This window comes from Triticum dicoccoides, chromosome 4B (assembly GCF_002162155.2).
Source record: "Triticum dicoccoides isolate Atlit2015 ecotype Zavitan chromosome 4B, WEW_v2.0, whole genome shotgun sequence".
NCBI lineage: Eukaryota > Viridiplantae > Streptophyta > Magnoliopsida > Poales > Poaceae > Triticum > Triticum dicoccoides.
This window is the reverse complement of record NC_041387.1, coordinates 13887441-13893948: the sequence shown is the minus strand read 5'-3', so window position 1 is coordinate 13893948 and position 6508 is coordinate 13887441.

Genomic DNA, 6508 nt, shown 5'->3' with positions numbered 1-6508 from the left:
TATGGAGAAGCCCATCAATTGATGTCAACATGAGGAGTAGGGATTGCCATGCAACGGATGCACTAGAGCTATAAATATATGAAAGCTCAACAAAAGAAATTAAGTGGGTATGCATCCAACTTGCTTGCTCACGAAGACCTAGGGCATTTTGAGGAAGCCCATCATTGGAATATACAAGCCAAGTTCTATAATTAAAAATTCCCACTAGTATATGAAAGTGACAACATAGGAGACTCTCTATCAAGAAGATCATGGTTCTACTTTGAAGCACAAGTGTGGTAAAAGGATAGTAACATTGTCCCTTCTCTCTTTTTCTCTCATTTTTTTTGTTTTGGTGGGCTTCTTTGGCCTCTTTTTTTATTTGCGCTTCTTTGGACTCTTTTTTTTAAAGTCCGAAGTCTCATCCCAACTTGTGGGGGAATCATAGTCTCCATCATCCTTTCCTCACTTGGGACAATGCTCTAATAATGAAGATCATCACACTTTTATTTATTTACAACTCAAGAATTACAACTCAATACTTAGAACAAAATATGACTCTATGTGAATGCCTCCGGCGGTGTACCGAGATATGCAATGAATCAAGAGCAACATGTATGAAAGAATTATAATGGTAGCTTTTCCAGAAATACAATGTCAACTACATGATCATGCAAAAGCAATATGACAATGATGGAGCGTGTCATAATAAACGAAACGGTGGAAAGTTGCATGGCAACATATCTTGGAATGGCTATGGAAATGCCATAATAGGTAGGTATGGTGGCTGTTTTGAGGAAGATATAAAGAGGTTTATGTGATAGAGCGTATCATATCATGGGGTTTGGATGCACCGGCGAAGTTTGCACCAACTCTCAAGGTGAGAAAGGGCAATGCACAGTACCGTAGAGGCTAGCAATGATGGAAGGGTAATAGTGCGTATAATCCATGGACTCACATTAGTCATAAAGAACTCATATACTTATTGCAAAAGTTGATTATCCCTCGAAGCAAAGTACTACTATGCATGATCCTAGGGGAAGGGTTGGTAGGAGTTAATCGTCGCGCGATCCCGACCTCCACACAAAAGGAAGGCAATCAAAGAGCACCCCATGCTACAAATTTGTTACACAACTTTTACCATACGTGCATGCTACGGGACTTGACAACTTTAACACAAGTATTTCTCAATTTGATAATTACCCAACTAGCATGACTCTAACATTACCACCTCTATATCTCAAAACAATTATCAAGTATCAAATTGATCATAGTGTTCAATGCACTCTATATGATACTTTTTATAACCAAAGCAAATTTCCATGCTGTTCTAAAAGACTCTCAAAATAATATAAGTGAATCATTAGAGTTCATCTATTTCTTCAAAATAAAACAACCACCGTGCTCTAAAAAGATAAAAGTGAAGCACTAGAGCAAATGACAAACTACTTCAAAAGATATAAGTGAAGATCAATGAGTAGTTGAATAATTATGTAACTATGTGAAGACCCTCTAACATTTAAGAATTTCAGATCTTGCGATTTTATTCAAATAGAAAGCAAAACAAAACAAAATGACATTTCAAGGATAGAACGACTCATGTGAAGAAGGAAAAACTTAGGCTCAACCGATATTAACCGATAATTGTTGAAGAAGAAAGGTGGGATGCCTACCGGGGCATCCCCAAGCTTGGATGCTTGAGAATTCTTGAAATATTATGTTGGGGTGCCCTGGCCATCCTCAAGCTTGAGCTTTTGTGTCTCCTTAATTCCTTTTATATCTCGGTTTCCTAAATCTCAAAAACTTCATCCACACAAAACTCGACAAGAACTCGTGAGATAAGTTAGTATAAATCAATGCAAAAACCTTATCATTTTCTATTGTAAAAAATAAATTAAATTATTATTCAACATTGCATACTAAATTTCTCTGCATATCTAATACTCCTATGCTCAAATAGAATCATTAAACAATCAAACATATGCAAACAATGCAAACATAACAGCAATCTGCCAAAACAGTATAGTCTGTAAAGAATGCAAGATTCAACATACTTCCCTAACTCCAAAAATTATGAGAAAAATATTACACTGTATAAAATTTATCAGAGCTTATTTTGCAAATAGTTTCAACATTATATCATTCGCTGACTTTTCTAAGGAATTTTTGCAACAGCGGTAAACTTTCTGTTTTGAAACAGCAACATGTATACTTGCAAAATAAGCATGGTAAAGGCTATCCTTGCTATTTTTATTGAAATATAGATGAAAAACATTATTCTAAATAACATGAAGAAAATAATAACAAAATAAAATGACACTCCAAGAAAAACAGATATCATGTGGTGAATAAAAATATAGCTCCAAGTAAAGTTACCGATGATCGAAGACGAAAGAGGGGATGCCTTCCGGGGCATCCCCAAGCTTAGGCTCTTGGTTGTCCTTGAATATTACCTTGGGGTGACTTGGGAACCCCCAAGCTTAGGCTCTTGCTACTCCTTGTTCCATAGTCCATCGAATCTTTACCTAAAACTTAAAAACTTCACAACACAAAACTCAACACAAAACTCGTAAGCTCCATTAATATAAGAAAATTAATCACCACTTAGGTACTGTTGTGAACTCATTCTAAATTCATATTGGTGTAATATCTACTGTATTACAACTTATCTATGGTTCATACCCTCCGATACTACTCATAGATTCATCAAAATAAGCAAGCAACACATAGAAAATAGAATCTGTCAAAAATAGAACAGTCTGTAGTAATCTGTATCATTGGATTACTTCTGTAACTCCAACAATTCTGAAATAAATTGGTGGACCTGAGGAATTTTTCTATTAATCATATGCAAAACGAATCAATCTAAAATCACTCTCCAGTAAAACATGGCAGCTAATCTCGTGAGCGCTAAAGTTTCTGTTTTTTACAGCAAGATCACAAAGACTTCACCCAAGTCTTCCCAAAGGTTCTATTTGGCAAAAACACTAATTAAAACATAAAACCACATATAACCAGAGGCTATATGAATTATTTATTACTAAACAGGAACAAAATCAAAGAAACAGAAATAAAATTGGGTTGCCTCCCAACAGGCGCTAAAGTTTAACGCCCCTAGCTAGGCATGATGATTTCAGTGATGCTCACATAAAAGATAATAATTGAAACATAAAGAGAGCATCATGAAGAATATGACTAGAACATTTAAGTCTAACCCACTTCCTATGCATAGGGATTTTGTGAGCAAACAACTTATGGGAACAATAATCAACTAGCATAGGAAGGTAAAACAAGCAAATCTTCAAGATTTTCAACACATAGAGAGGAAACTTTATATTATTTCATTATGTAGAAGCATATGATCCTCTCTCATAATAATTTTCAGTAGCATCATGAATGAATTCAACCATATAACCAGAACCTAAAGCATTCTTTTCATGATCTACTTGCATAGAAATTTTACTACTCTCCACATAAGAAAAATTCTTCCCATCAATAGTAGTGGGAGCAAACTCAACAAAATAACTATCATGTGAGGCATAATACAATTGAAAATTAAAATCATGATAACAAGTTTCATGGTTATGTTTATTCTTTATGGCATACGTATCATCACAATAATCATCATAAATAGGAGGCATGCTTTCGTCATAAGAAATTTGCTCATCAAAACTTAGGGGACAAAAAATATCATATTCATCAAACATAGCATCCCCAAGCTTGTGGCTTTGCATATCATTAGCATCATGGGTATTCAAAGAATTCATACTAATAACATTGCAATCATGCTCCTCATTCAAAGATTTAGTGCCAAACATTTTATAAACTTCTTCTTCTAGCACTTGAGCACAATTTTCCTTACCATCATTCTCACGGAAGATATTAACAAGATGAAGCGTATGAGGCAAACTCAATTCCATTTTTTTGTAGTTTTCTTTTATAGACTAAACTAGTGATAAAACAAGAAACTAAAATATTCGATTGCAAGATCTAAAGATATACCTTCAAGCACTCACCTCCCCGCCAACGGCGCCAGAAAAGAGCTTGATGTCTACTACGCAACCTTCTTCTTGTAGACGTTGTTGGGCCTCCAAGTGTAGAGGTTTGTAGGACAGTAGCAAATTTCCCTCAAGTGGATGACATAAGGTTTATCAATCCGTGGGAGACATAGGATGAAGATGGTCTCTCTCAAACAACCCTGCAACCAAATAACAAAGAGTCTATTGTGTCCCCAACACACCCAATACTATGGTAAATTGTATAGGTGTACTAGTTCGACGAAGAGATGGTGATACAAGTGCAATATGGATGGTAGATATAGGTTTTTGTAATCTTAAATTATAAAAACAGCAAGGTAACTAATAATAAAAGTGAGTGTAAACGGTATTGCAATGCTAGGAAACAAGGCCTAGGGTTCATACTTTCACTAGTGCAAGTTCTCTCAACAATAATAACATAACTGGATCATATAACTATCCCTCAACATGCAACAAACAGTCACTCCAAAGTCACTAATAGCGGAGAACAAACGAAGAGATTATTGGAGGGTACGAAACCACCTTAGAGTTATCCTTTCTGATCGATCTATTCAAGAGTCCGTAGTAAAATAACACAAAGCTATTCTTTCCGTTTGATCTTTCATAGAGTTCGTACTAGAATAACACCTTAAGACACAAATAAACCAAATCCCTAATGTCACCTAGATACTCCAATGTCACCTCAAGTATCCGTGGTCATGATTATACGATATGCATCACACAATCTCAGATTCATATATTCAACCAACACAAAGTACTTCAAAGAGTGCCCAAAAGTTTCTACCGGAGAGTCAAGACGAAACGTGTGCCAACCCCTATGCATAAGTTCACTGAACCCGCAAGTTGATCACCAAAACATACATAGGGTAGATCACGTGAATATCCCATTTTCACCAAAGATAAGCACATGCAAGACATACATCAAGTGTTCTCTAATCATTAAAGACTCAATCTGATAAGATAACTTCAAAGGGAAAACTCAATCCATTACAAGAGAGTAGAGGGGGAGAAACATCTTAAGATCCAACTATAATAGCAAAGCTCACGATACATCAAGATCGTATTACCTCAAGAACACGAGAGAGAGAGAGAGATCAAACACATAGCTACTGGTACATACCCTCAGCCTCAAGGGTGAACTACTCCCTCCTCGTCATGGAGAGCACCGGGATGATGAAGATGTCCACCAGTGAGGGATCCCCCCCTCCGTTAGGGTGCCGGAACAGGGTCCCGATTGGTTTTTGGTGGCTACAGAGGCTTGCGGCGGCGGAACTCCCGATCTATTGTGCTCCTAGATGTTTTCGGGGTATATGGACATATATAGGCAAAAGAAGTCGGTCAGGGGAGCCATGAGGGGCCCACGAGGGTGGGGGCGCGCCCAGAGGGTAGGGCGCGCCCCTGATCCTCGTGGCCACCTCGAAGCTTCCCTGACGTCTAGTCCAAGTCTCCTGAATTGCTTCCGTTCCAAAAATAACTCTCCCGAAGGTTTTGTTCCGTTTGGACTCCGTTTGATATTCCTTTTCTGCGAAACACTGAAATAGGCAAAAAAAACAATATGGAATGGGCCTCCGGTTAGTAGGTTAGTCCCAAAAATAATACAAAAATGTATAATAAAGCCCATAAACATCCAAAACATGTAATATAATAGCATGGAACAATAAAAAATTATAGATACTTGGAGACGTATCAAGCTTCTATGTGAATATGAACAAACATAAACAATTACGTTGTCTTCCTTGTCCAACATCAACAATTTTGGCGTATAATATTTTGATGGGTGCTTAGAATCACAAAAGATTTCTAGGATAGTGCCTTTGCATGTGAATCTTCTCTTCCCTTATTAATTATTTCATGAGTTTCATCATTGACTAATGCTATGTTTGTTAATCTACAATAAAATTTCTACTTGTACTTTTCCTTGTGTAATGTCATTACTCACCATAAGATTAGCATATGATCTTTTCATTTATTTCCTTTCTTTTTATTGAAACAAGAAAGTATAGAAAGCAAAACTCAAACTAAGCATTATTATATATCTCGCACATGATTACAAAGACATATCACTAAGAGAACTCTCGAAAAGAAAGGATTGAATTAAACTTTTATTCATCTAAAGCAAAAGATAACTATGGATCGAACTAAGAAAAGCAAAGGCAAAAGATACTGGGGATGATACAATGCCGGAGCACCTCCCTAAGCTTGGCGGAAGCCAAGGTGAGTGCCCATACTCGATATTCAATTTTCTTTTGGTGATGAAGAAGGAGGTGGTGGTGATGAATCTATGGATGATGCTCAGGAGGAAGGTGGTGTGCTCTTGGTGCATAATATTTTCATGAGTGAGGTACTTATTTTGCACACAAACCATTTCGATGATCCCGAAGGCTGCAATCTCAGTGGGGTTAAGATGAGCATATTAAGGTTTAAGGATATCTTCCTCTTCCTCATCGGCAGGCAGTGCTTGCTCGGTCACCGGCACTTGATCTCTGCTGGCC